The sequence below is a fragment of the Castanea sativa genome, chromosome 11, assembly GCF_040712315.1.
Source record: "Castanea sativa cultivar Marrone di Chiusa Pesio chromosome 11, ASM4071231v1".
NCBI lineage: Eukaryota > Viridiplantae > Streptophyta > Magnoliopsida > Fagales > Fagaceae > Castanea > Castanea sativa.
This window is the reverse complement of record NC_134023.1, coordinates 125,114-150,605: the sequence shown is the minus strand read 5'-3', so window position 1 is coordinate 150,605 and position 25,492 is coordinate 125,114.

The following is a 25,492-nucleotide window of genomic DNA, read 5'->3' as shown; positions in this document are numbered from 1 at the left end:
GCACTCAGCACATGTAAGCGATGACACAGGCAGCCTCGCACGTGTAAGCAGTGACACAAGCACTCAGCACGTGTAAGCGATGACATAAGCGGACCAATCAAACTCCGCCACGTGTCGCTCACCTACCCCTAAACTCCTATAAATAGAAGCCTTCCTAAGACATTTAGGAGGAGACAGAACAGAGGACACACAGACAGACAGAGAGAAGGAAGAGGAGATCTTGAGTTCAGAAATCCAGAAGCTCTGCCGGAATCAAACCCCGAAGCCTCCAGGAATTTCAAGAACTTCAACCTCGAATACAGACAACATTCGAAGCAAAACCATCCAAACTACTCGTCCAAGTCTCAAAGTTCACTGGAATCAAGCTCAAAAGCCTCCAGAAACCTCAACAAACTACAAATCGGTGAAACTCTACGGATTCAAGCCTCCAAAGCCTCGAAGAACTTCCACCACAAACCTCCAAATACGAAGAACAATCAAAGAGGAATCATCCAAATCATATTCCTAAATCTCAAAGTTCACTGGAATCAAGCTCAAAAGCCTCCAGAAACCTCAACAAACCATAAATCAACGAAGCTCTACGGAATCAAGCCTCTAAAGCACCGAAGAACTTCCACCACAAACCTTCAAACACGAAGAACACACGAAGAACACGAAGAACACACGAAGAACACGAAGAACACGAAGAACAAAGAATTTCTAACAAGCTCATAGCCAGAGATTCATTGTAATTCTGTTTCAAAGATCTTCGATCCATTCCTCAGCCAAATTGAAGAATATCTTATGTTCAAATCAAAATCACATTACCACAATTCCAATCAATAAATCTTTCAAGGAGATCGAATCAGAGGATCACTCTTTTGTAATTACAGAGAATTGTACCACACATTTATCAATACAAATTCATATTTGTGAAACTATTTTACTTGTTTGATTTATTTCGAACTAAGAAATTTAGTCGTCTACATGATTATCTACTCTCATAAATGAGCATATCTAAGAAAGTTTCTGTGGGCAAAAGATGTGTGACGAGGATTTAGGTTGTGAAACCAAAGTCATGAAACTAGAATGTGTTATTCGCAAAGATCAAGTTCCTTGTAATTTAAACTCGGGCTCTTGGAGTTCAAATTCTTTAAAAATTTAAATAAGTGAAAGATAAGCTCAGTTAATGTCCTTCAAAATTTTGAACAAGCGGGGGCGTTTCAAACACTTTTAATTTTTTTTCTTTGTTATCTTATCTTAAGTTATTGTCCTTAGCTGTTGTGCATAAAAAGAAAAGGAATAACTGAATAAGTAGGAGATAAGCTCTCAAGTGATTTGACAAAGGAGAGAAAAGCGAGACCTCCACACACCAATCTTTTTGCTACGTCTTGTTCTTTGTCTTGTTTGTCATGTGCGTATAGGATAAGTAGAAATAAGACGAGCCGAAAAATAAAGAAGAAAAATGAATTAGATTTGCAAGGGGAGAAAAGGATAGGGACAGAGACTTAAGACTTTTTCTACATTTTTCCGGCCAGATGTACTCAGGAATCTGCCACCAAAACGAGAAAGGTACTGCGATGCATGCACTGTGGGGTTGCCCACTGACAAGAAATGTGCGGACCTTAGAACAGGGGAAGTTTCAAAAAGAGTACACTGAGTAGGGACCAGACTAGTCTTCTTTACAGTAAAAAATAGTACATAGGTGAGAGACGAGTCACAAGATTAGACTTCTTTGCACATAAAAATAATACATGAAACAAAAACTTTATTGTACTCTTTCAACAAGTATACGTGGAATGTCTAAAAAACAAGACTTTAAACAGCGGGTGTTAGAATTTAAGGTAAAAATAGGAAATTAGCAATAATTTTCAAACAATATAATTAGTAGTTACGGTTTACAAATTATATTTTTTACTAGCATCTCGAGTCTATAAATCGAGTTTTTGATGGTCGTTTTTTATAGTCTGATTCTGTCTGATGTGGCATTTTTTCCACGTGGCGACTACTTGGAAATCGAGTCTCTAAGACTCGATTTATATCCTAAACCTTTCTTATTTTCCTCCTTATTTTTTCTGCGTTTCACATCTCTCTCCTCAGTGCCTCTCCATCTGCTTCTTTCTTCCTCACTACCTCTTCATCTGCTCCTTTCTTCCTCCTCCACGCTGATCTGCACAAGCCCAGCCGCCACAGACCCATCTCCGTCGACCCAGGCTGACCCAAGCCGCCGCTCCTAGGTCGCGCGACCCAGGCCGCGACGCCCAGGTCGCGCGACCCAGGCAGCCATGGATCTGGGCTTGCTCACGTTGGGTTTTTTTTTTTTTTTTTTTTGTGTGTGGTGGGTTTTGCTCAGTCACTTCCTATGGTGGTGGATGGATTTTGACGTGGGGTGGTGGATGGATTTTGACGTGGGATGTGAGTTTTGGTGGTTGTTGTGCATTTTTGGGAATGGATGTTAAGAGACTTAGGCTGAAATTTTTTTGGCTGGTAAATCGAGTCTTAGAGACTCGATTTCCAGCTAGGCTCCTCGATTTTTAGGCCCAAAATCGAGTCTTTTAGACTCGAGATGCTAGAAAAAAAAATTTGTAAACAGTAACTAGTAATTATATTGTTTGGAAATTATTGCTAATTTCCTATTTTCTCCGGAATTTGGTACTGGGTGTTGGAACTCGGTACTGGTTTTGGATATGGCCTATTGCTCTTACAAGATTACAAGTAAAGCAAAGTCAGCAGACACTCCATACTCGAACTTAAGAATTAAGATACACTATGATTTTCTTAAATTTGGATATGTAGTGTTGGGTTGAGAAGAGTTGAATTTTTCACATTATTTTTAAGGTCCGTTTGGATACAACTTATTTGGTTGAAAACTGAAAATATTGTAGTAAAATAATTTTTAAATATGTAAAAAATTACTGTTCACTCTTTTTTTACTGTTCATATGCCTTGGTACACTGTTCATGTCCCATGAACAGTGCACTTGGCGTTGGTCTTAAAATAAAAAAATAAAAACAAAAACTGAAAACGCACAAACCTTACAAACGTGAACGTGAACGTGCTATCCAAACCAGGTCTTACTTTCAGCTTATTTTTATTACTATTTGATGAGTCAGAAATTTATGGTCATCACTGTGCGAAGATCGTCATTTACTCAGAGAAGACGTTACGCATTTATTACGCTCATTGATAATGAAATGTAACGGATGGAGCAATGGTCATAGGGATTACCACTTCTCCTTCTGATCTTAAGGCATGCCATTCCCCTTGAAGGCAATGCCAAATAGAAACCCCAGCCGGTATGTTATATCGGACCTTGAAGTTTTCTATGCCCTCAGGGGTATCTACCAACCTAGCAAATCTACCCATTTAGGAAGTAAGGAAGAAAAGGTCCTAATAATCAGTAGGTGGGCTAAAGGTGACTTACGAAAGTATAGGAAGGAAGCACCTCAGACTGTTTCTTGAGAGCTGAAGATTCAAAAAGTGGGAAATCTGAACTCTTCGCCTATTTTATATAGGGCAAAAGAGGGAGGGGAAAGTTCCTGCTCGAATCCCTAAGGAAAATATATATTGTAAGATTTTCATCATACCATAGAATGTGGGGGACAGGGCGCCGTGCGAATTAATTACTGAAGCATCCCAAATGGCAAAGCATCAGGAGCGTGCTCATTGCAGGTGAAAAGACACTTACACGTGAGGAAATTTCATAAGCGTGGGAGGTACAGTAACCTAAAATTGAAACTCCAATTTTCTTAGAGGAAAGAAAGAGTAGAGTTTCGAGGGGCTATTGTAAGGATGAAAGGCTCGGATAAGGATATTGGGTTGTGGGCCATACCCAAGGATGAAAAAGAGCCCGAGGACAAACTAGTACTAGCAAAAATAGTCCAAATGAAGCAATAACTAAATACATGCACATGGCGGTTATTTCTATACCATTCAATAACTATATATCAATTGCAATACCTATTAGAACACGGCACACTATATATCCTTGGCAAACCAAGATTTCCATGAACAGCAATAATATCCAAGCCATGCATAACGAAAGTAACAGCCGTGTCCTCTTGGAACAATAACTTTATGCAGAATTTTGAAAACACAAAGTTAACGGTTTTCTTAAATTCTAAAACTCAATTACATGTTATACAAACATGATATGAAAACCTGGCTCTGATACCAATTGTTGGGAAATCTAGTTTTGTATCTCATACAAAACATACTGCGGAAGTAATAAACATGGATCTATTTCATTTATGATTGATAACATGCACTATGTAAATTTCAGAATTTAAGAACAAGATAGCGTATCTTAGTGCGGTGAAATTCAAAATAAAAGATTAGAAATACTTGGGAACACTTTTAATCTTCACTCTAATTCCACTTTACGCCCAAGAAGTGTGGTCTCTCAATCAGTTTCCAAGGGAGAATAATCAAGTGACTTCACTCACACATACACACCATTTCACAAAGATGTCTCTCTTTTTCTTTCTTTTTTCTCTAATAAAAAATTTTGTATGTTTCTACCTCTATAATTAACAGATTATCTAATTAGGTTGGCCTTTTGGGCCTTTCCAATTGGGCTTTAGTGGCTTGGAGTGGGACCAAAATGGACCAATATGACACTAGCTCCAATGGGCCTTGGGCTTTTTTGTCAACTCTTGACAAGTCCAAAGTTACCATTAATTATATTTAATACCACTATGTAAATATAATTACACTCTAGGCCTTATTAATAAATTATATCCCAAAACTTAATTATACATGCAACCCCTTCATAAAATATTCGTAGTAATACAAAATCATGAATGTAGACTGTCACTTTGAAATTACTACATCTTTATCCTTGAGTACCCGGTTTAATCCTTTAAGTTATTCATCATATATTTATGAAATCCAATTTCATAAATACATACTTTAGTAAGGAGTTACTAAAGTGGTTAGGCCTAACAGCCAGAATAACCAAACTCATTAAACTTATCTCAAAAGAATATTTTATATTTCCGTTAAGAGATTATGAATTCCATCTTGAGAATACATGTTCCATCAACACTAAATGTGGCTACCCAACATACTGAGGTTTTGATCGTGACTTTAGATCTCACTCCTAATATATCAAAGCAACCTACACTTTATGATCAGGTTCATTATTCTCTCAGGATTAAGAGTTCATGCAAATAGAAGTCGTGAGATTTATTATTAATTTGACAGTTGTTAGGAGAATAATAAATCTCACAGCGGTCCAGTTCAATATGTCTTAACTCTTAAAACATATCAACATACCAACTAGAAGTCTCCACTTCCATGATCAAGACAAATCATCTTAGTTGATACGTTATAGTTTTTGCAGATGAAATCCCTAATTTCATCACCGACTACAAACTATAATTCTGAGTTTACAAAGAACTTGTAATTTATATCTTCTATGACTTTTCACATAAATCACATACTATGCATCTCATGGACTATATGATAATGTCCAAATATTCATGTTACCATTATTTTAGATAATAATAAAAAAAATTTATTAATCATAACATTAAGTCATACATAGCCTCATCCTAACACTGAAGGCTCTGGCTTCGGGGTCGTAGTTGAGGGAAACCAATGAAACCAACCAGTTTCACTGTAAAAAACCTGGGGGGGAAACCTTCCCAAAAAGCAATTCACAATAGTAAAGAGAAGTTTCAAATCTAGTACAAAACCTTTGTCCCTAGACTCTACAATCCCCGTAGATGAACTCACAGCAGAAAGCTTCTACTGCTTCAAAACCTCTGAACTCTTCAATATATGAACGCCACCCTTTGATGCACGAATTCCAGTACGTGACTAACGAATTGCGCGGATCCCAGTACGCGACTTCAATCACCAACTAGAGAAGAAGATGTTGGTTGCAAAGTTCTTCACTTCATCAACAATGAAAATCAAGAAGCACTTGGTTACAAAACCCTAAGGCGCAAAGACGCAGTAGCTTCTTTTAGAGAGAATAAGGCTTCAGTCACCTTTTGCATATGTTCTCCTTGTATTCTCTTATGTGACGGCCTCTAAAATAAGCCTTATATATGCCTAGGGTTGTGAGAAAAGAAACCCTACACAAATACAAAAGCCTGGCCCAAAAATCAGATTTGAAAATTATGATTTCCGTAACCTCGATAGATACCTCGATAGATAGCATCTGTCGAGCCTCATTAAACCTTGATAGATAGAGGTGTTGAGCATCTGTCGAGAAGCTGTCCACAGGTGTCCAGCTATTTGTCCAACTTTAGTAAACACATTTTCTTCACTTGTTTCTTGGTCAATCTTCATGGCTTTAATACTAAACTTGAACAACATGTTCTTTGAGTATTAAATACATCCTAGATCTATCCAAATATAAGTAAAGTGCATTTTGTCAAAGGATTAGCCAATTACATAAAATATATCCTTAATAATCTCCCCCTTTGGCAATCCATGGCAAAACCACAACAAACAAATGAACATATGAGAGAAGTCATAAATCACTCAACTCATACTCACTTGTTGAATACAATAAAATCTACCCTAACACAAACTCTTGAAAAACTTTGCAAGAAGAGAGTTCATGGCATGGAAGACTTTGACAACCTGTATTTCTGAAACACTTGAAACAAAACTGATCAAGACATCTTTGTGTGAAACTGAAATAATAGATTGCATACAAATAAAGAAACATGTGTATAAAGATAGAAAAGAAACAACACATGTAGAGATAGGTGAAGAAAACATACATCATCACATATATATCAAAGATACGCACAATGTATGTAAACATGGTCACAAGACCTAAGGTACAAGAAGAAGAAGCTAAAAGTAGCTCATGCAACAACAAGGAGGTAAACACTCCCCCTAACAAGATGAAACACAACTCCCCCTTACAAGGGCATGTATTTCTCCCCCTAACTTGTATAATCTTTAAAAAGAAATCACAAATTCTCCAATTTCTCCCCCTTCTTGTCACGATTGACAAAGGGTACAAGAAGCTATAAAGCTTTACCCGAGAAACATAAAGATGATCAAGGGGGCACAAAGAATCCATAAAAATGCATGAATGTAATGAAACAAGATGTTATGGATAACAAGACAAAAGAAACATGCAAAACATGTGAAAAACAATGCATGCAACAGAATCTCGATGGATCGAGAGGTGTCGAGAAGCTATCGAGCCAACCTTGATGGATCGAACAGCTATCGAGAAGACAGGAACTTTCTAGATTGATCCACCTAGCTATCGAGAGGTGTCGAGATTGCGATAAAAAAAAAAACAACTGAAGATCTCGACAAATAAGCCAGGTATCGAGAGGTGTCGAAAAGGAGTTAAGATGGCTTAAAACCAGTTTTTCAAGAAGGGAAAAACACAGATATGAATGCAATCAAACATGCAACATAGCCAACGATCCAACCAATGTTATAACCTCTCAAAACATCTTTCAACCAACAAAGAGTTAAGCATTTAGCTCGAAAAAACACACACACACACACACACACACACACACTAAACAAGTCTAATCAATTTTATATTTTAAAAACAAGTTAAGACAGTTTAGTGAGCATACATCAACACATGTAAACCTTGTGATGGATAAATCACATTGTACCTGCACATGTATCAAGAGTAGCAAAGAATAATGCATGTTATGTGTGAAAACATCGCAAGATTGTATAAGTGTCTCTATATTATGACGATTTGAGATATGAGAAAATCACTTTAACTCACACACAATCATAACTGTTTGATGGGGACTATCACCTTTGAGGTACATCCTATAACTCCCACATCTCCTAGAAAACACACTTGCAATCATATTTAAAGCATTTTTGATCTTTTTGCTTTTATTTTCTTTGCATATTTTCTTTTTATTAAGCAAACCATGCATGGGTATATAAAAGAGAGAAACGAAATGCCCAATTATGTTAAGCTTTTGACATTGCACTTTTGCTATGCCGAAGCATACAGATGCCATATCATGATTGGCGAGTAACAGTGGTGAGATGGTTATTTATGCCTGTCTCTTAGGATTTTCTAGTCCTACCTGTCAAAAAGAGTGATACGAGTGTTAAGTTCAAGAGATCACTTAACCTTACTCATCACAAACAAAGAGCCACAAAGCTCACTTGCTTAGTTGTGCATAGAGATGCTCATCTAAGCTACAAGAGATACAAAGTTTAGAAAACTCTGTTTCAAGGGCCATTTTAAGGTTCACAAGAACCAATGCACATAAACACACACTGTTTTTGTATTTTTCTGATTTTTCACAATTTTTATTTTTATTTTGAAAACAAACAAAATAAAAACTGAACAATCAAACAAAAATAGACAAACAACATGAGAGCATGAAAGAAAGATACATATGCATGAAAGCATGATTCCAAAAGCAGAAAAACAGAAAAGACAATTAAGTTTTAGGATCCTTTCTCACCCACACAGCACGAGTCTTTGGCCGTGAAGATGAAAAGGCACGTGTCCTAGTATGACTACTAAAGGACATAGAGGAATTAGAATTCCCCTGAAATTGAGTTAAAAAGCTCAAAACTTTTAATAACTCACCAAGAATAGGTACAGAGTCTTTAGACAAAGGATGAGACCTATTTGACACTTGCTTATGAGGAAACAACTTGAAACAATTAGGACGAGTGCGACCGGAAGCACCACAATGGTGACAAACATGAGTAGTTTTCGAACTACTATGCTTCCTAGAAGGAGGTCTAACCTTAGAGGTTGACAGAGACCTCAACTTAGGAAAATTTGGCCTAATATGACCAACAACATGACAATGATGACAAGTGGGGACAAATTCAGAATTTTTATTCAACCTAGGAGGAGTTTTAGACATAGGTTTAGAAACTTCAGCGTTAACATCAGAATTTTTACCTTTGTCAATCCTAGCAATATTAGCCTTTAACTCTTCATTATTCTTTTTAAATGGGGGAATATAAAAATATTTTTCTTCTGAGTTAGGCTTAACAACAAGTTTGGCACTAGTTAATTTTTCAACTTCAGTTTTAAATTCAATTAGTTGCTCTTCCAAACTCTTAATTTTGTCCCTCTGAGATGAAATTTGATTTTTAAAATTCTCATTCAAATTATTGGCTTCATTCAATTTTGCAATCAAATCATCTTTTTCAAGCTTGACCTTTTTAATTTAGCTTTTAATTTTGTAGAACATTCAAGAGATTTCATACAAAAATTATAAAGCTTGCAATAGGCAACTTGAATATTATCATCATCATTCAACATAGAATCATGCAAATCAAAACAATCAAGAGTTTCCATGACAACAGGGGTCAATGGATCACACAACAAATATTAAACCTTAATCAGAGTGTGCCTGCTCTGATACCACTCTTGTTGGGAAATTTAGACCCCGGTTGATAGAATTAATAAGTTTTAAACCCAAGTTGTTAATTAGATTTATTATGCATAAAACTTGTTAAAACAAACAAACAAACATCAATATCATGTCACAAATAAAGTGCAGCAGAAAAATAACTAAGACAAGATATGATGACACAGGAAAACCAATGAAACCAACCAGTTTCACAGTAAAAAACCTGGGGGGAAACCTTCTCGAAAAACAATCCACTATAGTAAAGAGAAGTTTTAGATCTAGTACAAAACCTTTGTCCCTAGACTCTACAATCCCCGTAGATGAACTCACAGTAGAAACCTTCTATCGCTTCAAAACCTCTGAACTCTTCAATATATGAACGCCACCTTTGATGCATGAATCCCAGTACATGACTAACCAATTGCGCGGATCCTAGTACGAGACTTCAATCACCAACTAGAGAAGAAGATGTTGGTTGCAAAGTTCTTCACTTCATCAATAATGAAGATCAAGAAGCACTTGGTTACAAAACCGTAAGACGTAAAGACGCAGTAGCTTCTTTTAGAGAGAATAAGGTTTCGGTCACCTTTTGCATATGTTCTCCTTGTATTCTCTTATGTGACGGCCTCTGAAATAAGCCTTATATATGTCTAGGGTTGTGAGAAAAGAAACCCTACACAAATACAAAAGCCTAGCCCAAAAATCAGATCTAAAAATTCTGATTTCGTAACCTCGATAGATACCTCGATAGATAGCATCTGTCGAGCCTCATTAAACCTCGATAGATAGAGGTGTCGAGAAGCTATCCACAGGTGTCCAACAGGTGTCCAGCTATCTGTCCAACTTTAGTAAACACCTTTTCTTCACATATTTCTTGGTCCAATCTTCATGGCTTTAATACTAGACTTGAACAACATGTTCTTTGAAGTATTAAGCACATCCTAGATCTACCCAAATACAAGTAAAGTGCGTTTTGTCAAAGGATTAGCCAACTACATAAAATATGTCCTTAACAATCTCCCCCTTTGGCAATCCGTGACAAAACCACAACAAACAAATGAACATATGAGAGAAGTCATAAATCACTCAACTCATACTCACTTGTTAAATACAATAAAATCTACCCTAACACAAACTCTTGAAAAATTTTGCAAGAAGAGAGTTCATGGCATTGAAGACTTTGACAACTTGTATTTTTGAAACACTTTAAACAAAACTCATCAAGGCATCTTAGTGTGAGATAGAAATAATAGATTGCATACAAAACTAAGAAGCATTTGTATAAAGAAAGAAAAGAAACAACACATGTATAGATAGGTGAAGAAAACATACATCATCACATATAAAGAGAATAAGCACAATATATGTAAACATGGTCACAAGACCTAAGGTACAAGAACAAGAAGCTAAAAGTAGCTCCTACAACAACAGGGAGGTAAACACTCCCCCTAGCAAGATGAAACACAACTCCCTCTTACAGAGGCATGTATTTCTCCCCCTAACTTGTAGAATCTTAAAGAAAGTAACCATAAAGTCTCTAATTTCTCCCCTTTTTGTCACGATTAACGGAGGGTACAGGAAGCTATGACGCTTTACCCGAGAAACATAAAGATGATCAAGAATGATCAAGGGGGTACAAAGAATCCATATAAATGCATGAATGTAATGAAACAAGATGCTATGGATGACAAGATAAAAGAAAGATGCAAAACATGTGAAATATAATGCATGCAGAGGATCTCGATCAATCGAGAGGTATCGAGGAGCTATCGAGTAGACCTCGATGGATCGAACAGCTATTGAGAAACTATCGAGAGGACATGAACTTTCTCGATCAATCCACCTAGCTATCGAGAGGTGTTGAGATTGCGATAAGATGCAACTGAAGATCTCGACAGATAAGCCAGGTGTCGAGAGGTGTCGAGAAGGTGTCGAAAAGGCTTAAAAACAGTTTTTCAAGAAAGGAAAAACACAGATATGAATGCAATCAAATATGCAACTCAGCCAAAGATCCAACCAATATTTTAACCTCTCAAAACATCTCTCAATCAATAAAGAGTTAAGCAATTAGCTCCCATAAACACACACACAGACACACACATTAAACAAGTCTAACCAATTTTATATTTTAAAAACAAGTTAAGACAGTTTAGTGAGCATACATCAACACATGTAAACCTTATGATGGCCAAATCACATTGTACCTACACATGTATCAAAAGTAACAAAGAATATTGCATGTTGTGTGTGAAAACATCGCAAGAATGCATATGTGTCTCAAAGTTATGAAGATTTAAGATATAAGAAAATCACTTTAACTCACACACAATCATAACTGTTTGATGGGGAATATCACCTTTGAGGTACATCTTATAACTCCCACATCTCATAGAAAACGTGCTTGCAATCATATTTAAAGCATTTTTGTTCTTTTTGCTTTTATTTTCTTTGCATATTTTCTTTTTATTAAGCAAACCATGCATGGATACATAAAGGAGAGAAAAGAAATACCCAATTATGTTAAGCTTTTGACATTGCACTTTTGCTATGCCGAAGCATACAGATGTCATTTCATGATTGGTGGGCAACAGTGGTGAGATGGTTATTTATGCCTTTCTCTTAGGATTTTCTAGTCCTTCCCGTCAAAAAGAGTGATACGAGTGTTAAGTACAAGAGATCACTTAACCTTACTCATCACAAACAAAGAGCCACAAAGCTCACTTGCTTAGTTGTGCATAGAGATACTCATCTAAGCTACAAGAGATACAAAGTTTAGAAAACTCTGTTTCAATGGCCATTTTAAAGTTCACAAGAACCGATGTGCACAAACACACACTGTTTTTGTATTTTTCAATTTTTCAAATTTTTTTTTGTTATTTTGAAAATAAAACAAAATAAAAACTAAACAACTAAACAAAAACAGTCATGAAAGAATGAAAGAAAGATGCAAATGCATGAAGGCATGATAGAAGAATGCAGATGCATGAAAGCATGATTTCAAAAGCAAAAAAGAAATCAAGCAAAGAAAGTCCTACTTTAGATAAAAAGAATTAAAGCAGAGGACAAACATAAAAGACAATTAAGTCTTAGGCTCATTTCTCACCCATACAGCGCGAGTCTTTTGCTTTGAAGATGAAAAGGCACATGTCCTAGTATGTCTACTAAAGGACATAGAAGAATTAAGATTCTCCTGAAATTGAGTTAAAAAGCTCAAGATGTTTGATAACTCTCCAAACAAAGGTGTAGGTCCTTGAGAGGAAACTTGTGACCTTTTGGACACTTGCTTTTGAGGATACAACTTAAAGCAATTAGGACGAATGTGTCCAGAAACACCACAATGGTGACAAACATGAGGTCTAGCAAAGGATTTAGAATTAGCCAAAACAATTTTGGATTTCATACCTTTATTACCTTTCTCAGATTGAGGCACAATGACAGTCCTTGATCCAGAAGCCGTGGAAGAGGAGGGGCCAGAGGAGAGAGCATATCCTGAGCTAGTCTTATCAGAACTAGGCTTTTGAGCACTTAAGACCTCTTCAAGCTTTGCACTAGATATCCTCTCTATTTGAGTCCTAGCTTCACTAAGCTCGACCTCGAGATTCTCGACCTTCTCTTCTAATGAGGTGTTCTCCACAATAAGAGTCTCAACTAACCTTGTAGTCTCATTTAGCTTGACTAACAGATCAGCTTTTTCAGTTTTTACCTCATTAAGCTCTTTTCTACAAAGATGAGAAGTCTTTTCAGATCTTATGAATTTAGTGCATAGCTTATCATAGGCTTCCTGAAGGGTCATCTTCTTGGGTACTTCCTCATCAGAAGAATCCTCACTGTCACTAGCACTCTTCACAATCACCTTATCGGTTGATGCAGCAAATGCCATAACATGACCACATTCATCCACATGCTCATCAAAAGAGTCATTCTCAGTGTCACTCCAAGTAGCAACCAACCCTTTATCTTCTGACTTCTTGGCCTTTTCCCTCATAAGGTAGTTTGGGCACTCTATCCTCATATGACCAAAACCCTTGCACTCATGGCATTTGATGAGGGGCTTCTCATTCTTACCCATCCTAAAGGATTTAGATTTCCTAAGAGGTTTTCCCTTATCCTTTTTCCTAAACTGAAGAAGCTTGATAATCTCATCAGTTATGAAGGTTAGATCCTCATCCTTATTCTCATCTTCATCTTCATCTTCATCTTCAGAGTCCTTGATATATTCCTCTATACCCTTAAGAGCCAAGTTTTTACTCTTTCCACCTTTTCCCATTGAGCCTAATCCCATCTCATAGGTTTGAAGGTTCCCTACAAGCTCAGTAAAAGGAATTTGATCAATATCATTTGCTTCTTCAATGGCAGTGATCTTGGCATGGAACCTTTCAGGTAAAGACCTAAAGATTTTCCTAACAATTTTGGATTCTGCTATAAACTCTCCAAAGTTGTAAGCAGAATTCACGATATCCTTGAGTTTAGCATAGAACTCATCAAAGGTTTCATCCTCCTCCATCCTTATTTCTTCAAAGCTACTAGTGAGTCTTTGAAGCTTCATAGTCTTTACAGCCATAGTACCTTCATAAGTGGTCTCAAGAATGGTCCATGCTTCCTTGGCAACTTTCGTGGATGATATTTTCTTGAATTCCTCATTGGTCACCCCACAAAACAAAGCATTCAAGGCTCTACTGTTGAAAGTTGCCGCTGTGATTGTTGCATCATCCCAATCCACTGGCGCTTTCTTTGGCTTAATCCAACCAACTTCAACAGCTTGCCATACATGTTCACCTAGAGCCTGCAAAAACACTTTCATACGAACTTTCCAGTACGCATAATTAGTGCTATCAAATAAAGGAGGAATCAAAAGGGATTTTCCACGATCCATGACAACGGGGGTCAAGGATCACACTTAGGAAATTAATCCAATCAGAGTGTACCAGCTCTGATACCACTTGTTGGGAAATTTAGACCCTGGTTGATAGAATTAACAAGTTTTAAACTCAAGTTGTTAATTAGATTTATTATGCATAAAACTTGTTAAAACAAACAAACATCAATATCATGTCACAAATAAAGTGCAGCGGAAAAATAACTAAGACAAGATATGATGACCCAGGAAAACCAATAAAACCAACCAGTTTCACAGTAAAAAACCTGAGGGGAAACCTTCCCATAAAGCAATCCACTATAGTAAAGAGAAGTTTTAGATCTAGTACAAAACCTTTGTCCCTAGACTCTACAATTCCCGTAGATCTCACAGGAGAAACCTTCTACTGCTTCAGAACCTCTAAACTCTTCAATATATGAACGCCACCCTTTGATGCACGAATCCCAGTACGTGACTAACCAATTGCGCGGATCCCAGTACGTGACTTCAGTCACCAACTAGAGAAGAAGATGTTGGTTGCAAAGTTCTTCACTTCATCAACAATGAAGATCAAGAAGCACTTGGTTACAAAACCCTAAGGCGCAGAGACACAGTAGCTTCTTTTAGAGAGAATAAGGCTTCGGTCACCTTTTACATATGTTCACCTTGAATTCTCTTATGTGACGGCCTCTAAAATAAGCCTTATATATGCCTAGGGTTGTGAGAAAAGAAACCCTATACAAATACAAAAGCCTGGCCCAAAAATCAGATCTGAAAATTCTAATTTCTGTAACCTCAATAGATATCTCAATAGATAACATCTGTCGAGCCTTATTAAACCTTGATAGATAGAGGTGTCGAGCATCTGTCAAGAAGCTGTCCACAGGTGTCCAGCTATCTGTCCAGCTATCTGTCCAGCTTTAGTAACCACCTTTTCTTCACTTGTTTCTTGGTCCAATCTTCATGGCTTTAATACTAGAGTTGAACAACATGTTCTTTGAAGTATTAAGCACATCCTAGATCTACCCAAATACAAGTAAAGTGTGTTTTGTCAAAGGATTAGCCAACTACATAAAATATGTCCTTCACATGTAAAGTAGTCCATTTCGACAAGGAGCCATCTTCGGTTTCCTACTACTCTTGGGAATGGCCTGACTATATCTAAGCCTCACTATGCAAATGGCCAAGGGCTGGAAAGAGGGTTCAAGGTTCCTCTTGGGTGATAGATTTTTGAGGCATACCTCTAACATTGGTCAATCTTTCTAACAATCTCAGGCGGGTTTTTGCATATTGGGCCACTAATATCCTTGAGTGAGGGATCTATGTGACAGGGATCTTCCTCTAGTGTGACTGTCACAAATTCCCTTATAGAGCTCTTCTAATAGTGGTTTTACTGCCTCCGGTTGGATACATAGCAGATACGGCCCAAAGAATGAACGTTTGTACAACTTTTGCTCCTCCAAGAGCTAGTACTGTGGTGCCTTCCTCCAAATCTTCTTGGCCTCAGCTCTATCCTTGGGTAGTGTTCCATTCTTAAAGAATAAGACCACTAGGTCCATCTAGCTTGGACTGACATGTAGATTTTTTACATTGACAAAGGCTTGACCATGACAACTAGGTACCACCAAATCTTCGATGATTATGACTCCAGGAAGGCCTTGTCAGGAGGAGGTGGCCAAAGTGGCTAATGAATCGACATGAGAGTTCTTACTTCTAGAGACTTGTTTTATGGAGAAAACTTCAAAGCCGGACTGCAGTAGGGCTTCATGCTCTGCCTCGTTGTTTGTGGCTGGAAAACCTAGTCATAAGGATTTCTCTATAGTTATTTTCTCAAGGGGCACTAGCATGATCCCGATACCAGACCTTTTCTGATTAGATGCTCTATCCGCATAAAGCTCCCACAATTGGGGGTAAGAAGTGGAGATCAACTAAACTTCAACGCTCACTGTCTTGCCCTTCTCAGCCTTAGTCTCCTCGGCACCCTCGGTGAACTCCATAACCAGATATGCCAATACCTACCCCTTTATGGCTATATGGGGTAGGTATTTAATGTCAAATTCTCCCAACGTTGTTCCCTATTTGGCTATTCTCCTTGTATAGTCTGCTCTCTGTAGTAGTGCTTGTAAGTGAAGCTGGGTAAGGACCACGACGGTGTATGCCTAGAAGTCACGGGGAAGCCTTCTTGTGGCATGTATGAAAGCCAAAATTGCCTTCTCAAGGGGCAAGTATCGGGTTTCTGCCTCTTATAGAGATTTGCTTATGTAATAAACAGGCTTTTGCACCTTAGATACCTTTTTTACTAGGACCAGACTCACTGCATGGTCAATAACTACTATATAAAAGTATAGAACCTCTTCCTTTTCAGGCTTGGACAGGATGGGAGGGCACACTAAGTATTGCTTCAACTCTTTAAAAGCAATGTTACACTCTTTGGTCCATTCAAAGTCTCTCCATTTATGAAGGAGCTAGAAGAAAGGCCTGCACTGATTGGCTGACTGAGAAATGAATCTGTTCAAGGTAGTGGTCATTCCTATCATCCTTTGCACTTCTTTGGGATTCCAAGGTGGATGCAGGTCATTTATGGCCCTGATTTGATTGGGATTAACTTCTATTACCCTATGAGTAATCATATACCTTGAGAACTTGCCATAATTGACACCGAAGGAGCACTTAGAGACGTTGTGGCGTAGCTTGTGTTTTCTAAGCGCTGAAAATATGCTCCCCAAGTCATCTAGGTGCACAGAGACCTGCTTGCTCTTTACAACCATGTCATCAATATATGCCTCAAAATTTCACCCCAGTTAAGATTCTAACATCCTCACCACCATCCTTTGATAGGTAGATCTAACATTCTTTAAGCCAAAGGGCATTACTCAGTAATGGTAATTTCTAGTAGAGGTCAAGAAAGCTGTTTTTTCTTAGTCGGACAGGGTTAGTGGTATCTGATGAAAGCCCTATAAGGCATCTAGAAAGCTCATTCAAGGATGAGTGACTGTTACATCTACCAATTGATTAATCTAGGGAACTGGAAAAGGGTCATTGGAGCGGGCTTTGTTCAAATCAGTGAAATCCACACATACCCTCCATTTTCCTGACTTCTTCTTCACAACCACTATGTTGGCCAGCCATTCGGGGTAAAATGCTTCTTTAATTGCTCCAGCTCACTCAAGTTTGTTCACCTCTTCTTTCACTGCCTCAGAATGCTCCTTAGAAAAGTGCCAAGGAAGTTGCCTTTTGGGCATGGCCGCTGGATTCATATTGAGATGATGGCATATGAAATTTGTATCTACTTCGGGCACCTCATACGCACACCACACAAAGACATCTACATTTTTTCTTAAGAACACTAATAGCTCATCCTTTTCAGCAGGGGATAATTGGGTCCTAACTTGAAAATATTTATTCTCATCTGGCCCAATGATCACTTCCTCCAGCTCCTCACACTGCAGACCCCTTTCATTGCCCCCCGTGAATCTTCGAGCTCACTAGCTGTTAATTGCTACAGGACCTCTTCTGGGCCAAGGGAGTCCCTGTCAACTGACTAGTGTCTGATAGCAGCAACCAGGCACTGTCTAGCCATTGTTTGGCATCCCACCAGTTCACCGACTTGTCCTTCAGTAGGATACTTGACATATATATGCAAAGTTGAAGGCACCGCTCCTATAGCGTGGAGCTAGGGTCTTGCCAAAATGGCCATGTAGGGAGAGTAAGCATTAACCACGTTGAATTCCACCTTGACCACTTCGTCCCCCGTTTGCACGGGCAGCTTAATCATTCCCTTGGGAGTCACAGTTCTTCTGTCAAAACCCACCAAAGGTGAATCGTATTTATTCAGATCCTCAGGTTTCAAGTTTAGCACCTTATACAAACCAGGGTACATGATCTTAGCCCTACTTCCTTGATCCACCAATGCCCTCTTCACATCATACCTTCCAATACGGAGGGTTACTATTAAGGCATCATAATGGGGCTGAAAAGTTCACATCATACCCCTAGTACTACAAGACAATTACAAACAAATAATAATTCAAAAGAAAAGCAAAAGTTCACGTCCAAACAAAAAAGAATATATTAACGAGGGATTGACATTTGATCTAATTATTGCATCTTGCAAATGGCAATTTTGATAGCTCTGACATGCCAGCATAGGTTAGGAGTTTGAAACTAAAAACTTTTACAAATTCCTAATTAACAAATAATTAATAAACCGAATTAATTGACTGAAATTGTCTGGACCATTTCTAAAATTTCGGTTTTGGTTTCATTTTCTCAAAATCAAAAATTTCAGTTTCGATGTCCCTCACAAATACATGAACTCGACCAAAACCGAACCGAATATTATATATATATAATTTATATTATATTATATATTATATATATATATAATATAAAATGTGTCCATGTTGGGCCTTGTAAATAATATGTCCACTGACTTATTGTATGGGCCAGGGCCTGGGCCTGGGCAACCAAAATATATTAGGCCTTACAAATATACCAAACCCATCAAATTAACTTACTGAGTGGCTAACTAAAATTAAACTAATTAGATATCTAATTAAATTTAAATTAATTGACATAAACTTATTGAGTCACAGACTCAAAAAGATAAAAGAGAAAAAAAAGGCTAGAAACGCTACCCAAGTGTACCCCACGTTCAGTCACACTCACAGCCACCTCCCTCAGTTCCTCTCACACCCTTGACCTAGATGAAACTTGGCACTGCCACCAGCCTCCCCATGCTCATCAGCTTCATTTCTCACAGTATGACTCTTCTCTTTTCTTTCACTCTTGTTGATATCATATTCTGTTTGCCCTCAATTTCATGCCGAACCTCGAAAATTTCAAAAAATATCATTTTCTCACCGGAGAACCACGGGAACATCTAGATTATTATGGTTCAACCCGTTTAGGCATTGGAACACTCGAAGTGCCATTTTAGAAAAATGACTAAAATGCCCCTAGTTAACCCAACGTTGATTGAGGGTCAAAATTGGTCAAAACTCTACCAAAATGACATTTTCCATGCTTTTACATCAATTTCGAGACTTTCAGAGATTTTTATCAACTTTGATCTAAAGTTGACTCCCATCGGTGACCAAAAATCGAATTTTGATCTGACCATCAAAATGGGTTGAAACCAATGCCATTACTAGGAATATTGAATTTCCTTTCAAATGATTGCTCACGGGTCAAAATTAGAGTTAAAATGGTTGAGATATCTTGAAAATTGTGTTGGGCGCTTTATCTTGCTTCCTGAGGCCATAACATTTGATCCAGTCATCTGATTTTCAAAAGGTCAAGTGATCTGGAAATTAGACATCTATATATTTACAGTGCCAATAGAATCAACTCCCTTTTGCAACCTAGGTAACTTAATGCATATAAAATAGTCTAATTTTTGTGTTACCTTTTCAATCTTCTGCAATTTAATTGGTGGGTCTCAAACTGTTAGGACATATGTGATTGAATGTTAGAAACATATGTCAACATTTTATGTAATTGGCTAATCCTTTGACAAAACGCACTTTACTTGTAATTGGGTAGACATATGATGTGTTTAATGCTTCAAGAAACCTTGTTTCAAGATCAAGTGTTAAAGCCATGCAAGCTTGTCCATGATTCAAGTGTAAAAAGTGATGTTCATTAAAGCTCGATAACTAGCTCGACAACTAGTATCTATTGAGATTTAAAGAGCTGTTCTAGCCCGTGGCTCGACAGCAGCTCAACAGCTAAGCTATCTGTCAAGGTTTATAAAACTCAGTTTTTCTGGATTGTTTTTCATCCAATCCGTGATTATGTGTTTGGGCTTTCTTTTCTCACAACCCTAAACATATATAAGGATTATTTTAAGGGCCATATCAGGTTACATAGTTGAGAGCACAATTGCACAAGAGCATAATTCCACAAGTGTGACCGGAAACCTAGTTTGCCCTAGTTCTTGAAGAAGCTGCTGTGTTTGTACACCGTAGGGTTTTGTGACCAAGCACCTTCATGATCTTCATGTGTTGAAGAGCAGAAGAACTTTGCAGCCTACATCCTTCTCAAGTTGGTGATTGAAGTCGCATTCTAGGATCCGTACAATTGGTTAGTCACGTACTGGGAGCTGTGCAATACAAGGGAGAGATTGTCATTACAGAACAAGTCCAATTGGGTATTAGGGTATGGGTTCAACTGTAGGTTGGTATAAGGTACAAGGATTCCTTTACTTGTAATTGCTTGTTTTGATAATAGTGGATTCTCGAGAGTGGTGACCTTAAAATCACCCGGTGGAGTTTTTGCCTTGGATGTTTTCCCTATTCGTAAACAAATCATTGTGTCAAATTTAATTTCCATTGCATTTAGTTGTATGGTGATTTGTTTGTGCTACCGCGCTCATTGCATGAAATTAAACCTAATTAATTCACTTGGATAATTAATTGGTTAATTCATCACAAGGGGTCAATACATTTTTGGCCTATTAAATGGTATCAGAGCAGGCACACTTTGATTAGGGTTTAAATCTTTGCTATGAGATCCATTGACCCCTGTTTGTCATGGATAGAGGACAATATCTTATTGTACCTCCTTTTATTTAATGGAACTAACTATGCATACTGGAAAGTACGCATGAGAGTTTTCTTGTAGTCCTTAGATAATAAAGTATGGCAAGCTGTGGAGATAGGCTGGACCAAGTCAAAGGAAGCACTGACCGATTGGGATGATTCAAAGATCAAGGCGGCTAAATACAACAGCAAAGCATTGAATGCTTTATTCAGTGCAGTCACAAATGAGGAGTTCAAGAAGATTTCCTCTACTGAAATTGTAAAGGAGGCGTGGACCATTCTCCAGACAACCTATGAAGGAACCAAGACTGTCAAGGATTCGAAGCTTCAGAGGCTCACTATAAGCTTTGAAGAAATCAAGATGGAGAAGGATGAATCATTTGATGAGTTCTATGCCAGGCTCAAGGACATAGTAAACTCAGCATTTAATCTTGGGGAAACCATTCCAGAACCCAAGATTGTGAGAAAAGTGCTCAGATTTCTGCCCGAGAGATTCCATGCTAAGATCACTACAATTGAAGAATCAAGGGACATTGATAAAATTCCTTTGATAGAGCTTGTTGGAAATCTGCAGACCTATGATTTGGGTTTGTCTAGGCTCTGGAAGTCAAGCAAGAGCAAGAGCATGGCACTGAAGGCCAAAAGTAGCAATACTGATGAGTCTTTCAATGATGAAATGAAGTCCTATATCACCCGGCAGTTCAAGAAGTTCATGAAGAATGCCAATGCAAAGGTCTTCGACAAGGACCAAAGAAAATAAAATTCTTCACAGTATAAGAGCCAAGACAAAGGGAAGAAGGTCGCTAAGGATGGTGGTCAGTATACTGTTCCCTTAGGACCAAAGTGGTTTGGGTGTCAAGACTTCGGTCACATGAAACAAGAATGCCCCACTTATCTCAAGTCTATTAGGAAAAGTAAGGCACTTGCTGCTACCTTAAGCGACACCGAACCTGAGGATGATTCCAACAATGAGGATGACAGAATTCTAAATGCCTTCACTGCTACTGTCAATCCTACTGAAGGGATTGTTGAAGATGTGGATGAAGAAGAATAATTGGTGGAGTCCAAGTTTGAGAAGATGGATGAACAAGATGACATCCACACTGCCTATGCAAAGTTAAACAAGGTCTTAAAAAAGCATGAGAAATTGTTTAGGTTGGCCATGAAGAAGCTTAGCAATGTAGAGCTTGAACGAGAACAACTCTCCACAAAGTTTGATGAAGCAAATCAGACTATTGGAGCACTGAGGTTTGAAAACAATTTCTTAGCTGAGAAGACCAAGAAGGTTGAGGCAGAATTGTTCTAGGTGAGAGCTCAGTTGGAGAGGACCTTAAGTGCAAAGCTTGATGAGATGCTCAGCATGCAAAAATCTGCCTCCAATCGAACCGGTTTAGGGTATGATTTTTCTTCTTCTAATATTGCTTCTTATAGTACTACAGTTTTATTTCTCCTACTAACAATATCAATTCTAAGAATAATGATGTTAACAATGCGATAGCTAGTAAAAACTTAGACAAGGATACATCTATCTTAGGAGCACCCCTAAAGCTTGCTAAGAAAGAAACAAAAAATCCTAAGGCTAAGAAAAGTAATGTTCAAAAGTCCAAAGAGATGAAGCAACATCTCTGTCATCATTATGGAGCAGTCGGTCATACTGGACCAAATTGTTATAAGTGGCTAGTCACTCAACAAAGCAATGGTATGGTCGCATCGAGAAAGCAGAATCAGTTTCCATCCTCTTTTGCTCCTCTTGGAGAGCTCATTAAAGCCCTCATGTTCCTTTCAAACTTGAGTGGTTTCAATTCTTTTCCCTCACCGCCGGTTCAAGGGTTTGCTCAAAAGAAGGGTTCTTCCAAAGTGTGGAAGGAAAAAGGGCTCCAAGTGATTTAAATCACCTTTTCTCTCTCCCTATCTGTTCTTGATTGCATTACTTGTGTGTTTTTTCTTTCTTGTTTTGAGTTAATCTAGTTTTATGCATTGCTTTGTTTTGTTTAGCATGTTTTTGTTTGGTTATTTTTCAATTTTTTCTTTGTTTTGTTTTTCATTCATAAAAAAAAAATAATAAAATAAAATTTAAAAAAAAGTTTACAAAAATAGTGTGTTTGTGTACATTGGTTCTTGTGAACCTTAAAATGACCATTGAAACAAAATTCACTAAACTTTGTATCTCTTATAACTTAGATGAGCAATCTCTATGCACAAATAAGGAAGGAGCTTTGTGGCTCTTTGGTTGTGATGAGTAAGGTTAAGTGATCTCTTGTACTTAACACTCGTATTACTCTTTTTGACAGGAAGGGCTAGAAAATCCTAAGAGAAAGACATAAATAACCGTCTCACCACTGTTGCCTGCCAATCATGAAATGACATCTGTATGCTTTGGCATAGCAAAAGTGCAATGTCAATGACATCCGTATGCTTCAGCATAGCAAAAGTGCAATGTCAAAAAGCTTAACATAATTGGGTGTTTCTTTTCTCTCTTTTATATACCCATGCATGATATGCTTAATAAAAGGAAAAATATGAACAAAATATAAAAGCAAAAAGAACAAAGTGCTTTAAAACATGATTGCAAGCGTATATTCTAGAAGATGTGAGAGTTATAGGATGTACCTTGAAGGTGATAGTCCCCATCAAACAGTTATGATCATGTGTGAGTTAAATTGATTTACTCATATCTCAAATCATCATAACATAGATACATTTATGCAATCTTGCGATGTTTTCACACACAACATGCAAAATTCTTTGCTGTTTTTGATACATGTGCAGGTACAATGTGATTTGGCCATCACAAGGTTTACACGCGTTAATGTATGCTCACTAAACTGTCTTGACTTGTTTTTGAAGTTTAAAATTAGTTAGACTTGTTTAGTGGGTGTGTGTGCTTTGGATCAAAATGCATGACATTTTTCTTGTTGATAGATGATTTTGAAAGATCAAAATGTTGTTTGGATTTTTGGTTGAGTTGCATTCTTGATTGCATTCATGTCTGTGTTTTCCTCTTCTTAAAAAATGTTTTTAAGGCAATCTCGACAGCTCCTCGACACCTCTCGACACCTGGCTTATCTATCGAGCTCCTCAACCTTTTCTTATCACAATCTTAACACCTTCTCGATAGCTCCTCAATCCATCGAGAAAGTTTCTGTCTCCTCGACACCTTCTCGATAGCTCCTCGATTGATCGAGCTTGTCTTTGCTGTGGACACCTGATCGATAGCTGCATCTATCGAACCCTTTAAAGCTCAACACCTCTCGACACCTCTCGATCTGTCGAGAATTACTGATGGGCCACATAAGGGGCAATCACGATTTTGACCTCACTTCTCTCGATTTCTCTCGATCTCTTTCAACCTTTTCACCTCCCAAACCTCTCTCACTCACTTCAAACCTCTTTCCCAAAGTTTTTTCGGCCTTAATCAAGTTTTTCTACACTTGATAAGTGTCCTAATCCCTCATATTCATGCATTTCATTTTTTTTTACCTAAGTTTTTTTGAGGTTTTTCAAAATCAAAGAGGTTTTTACCAAATATTTAGGATGGGTTTTGTAGTTTTGACTTAAAACTTTATGCATTGCATCTCATTTGCATTATAACTACATTATCATGCATTTTAGATGTGTGCTATTTGTGTTAACTGATTGTGTGCTAGTAGGATTGGATTGAGCTGAGCCCATGATGTATTTTCTATTGCATGTCACATGTTCATGCATTCCCATGCGTACGTTCTTTCTTTTCAATATATTTTGATATATTTGAAATGCTTGGGGATTTTTTGATTGTTTCTTTCTCCCTCTCTCTCTTCTGTTTACGTTAGTCTACTTCTATGGCACCTAAACTTAAGTCTGTTCTGTCCCGAAACCCACTTCATTCCAGGGCATCTTCTTCTTCCGATTCTACTCCCTCTCACGTCCAGTTCCATGATGAGAAGGCCAAATCAGACTTCTTTGAGAACTTCTCTAGACGAGGCATTCATTCGGAATGCCAAGTCATTCTGTCAAACTTCTCTGACACTAACTTACCCACTGTCATTCAACGTAGGGGTTAGGAGTCACTGTGTGACGTCCCGGTCACATGTCCATCCGTGCTGATCCAGGAGTTCTACTCCAACATGCATGGATTCAATTATTCAGTACCTCAGTTTTCTACTCGCGTTCGAGATACGCGCATCGTGGTCACTCCGACTCTTGTAGCCGAGGTGCTCCATGTCCCTAGGGTAGCGCATTCTGACTACCCTGGTTGTGAGCGTCTTAAGAATGTGTCTAAAGACGAGCTTATTTCTACTTTTTGTGAGTGACTACCCTGGTTGTATCTTCCTAGTGTTGGGAATTCAGCAATTCCTAAGGTCTCAGCCCTTTATAAGCTAGGAAAATATGACGTGAAATTAGTTGTAATGCATATAAATTAGCTGTGAAATTAACCTCAGCATTATATAAAATTGTAACAAAAGAAACAAATAAATGATTTAAAAAAATAAAAAATAAAATAAACAAAACAAAGCAATACAAAGGTAGGACTAATATAACCAAAGAGAAGACTATGAAATTCTACATCGATGATGAGAAAGTTAAATATTTCAATTACATCAATAAGATAAGGAAAATCAAGAGAGCCCTATTCAAACTATATATATGCTAGTGTTAGTACAACCTCGCATGTGAAGCCTTTTCATACATAATTATAAATGTTCATTTAAGAAATCTTCAATTGTTTTGCAGAAGATTTACATTTTGACTTTTTTATTTATTTAATTTTTATGTAAGCATGTTACCAGGTGATTCTG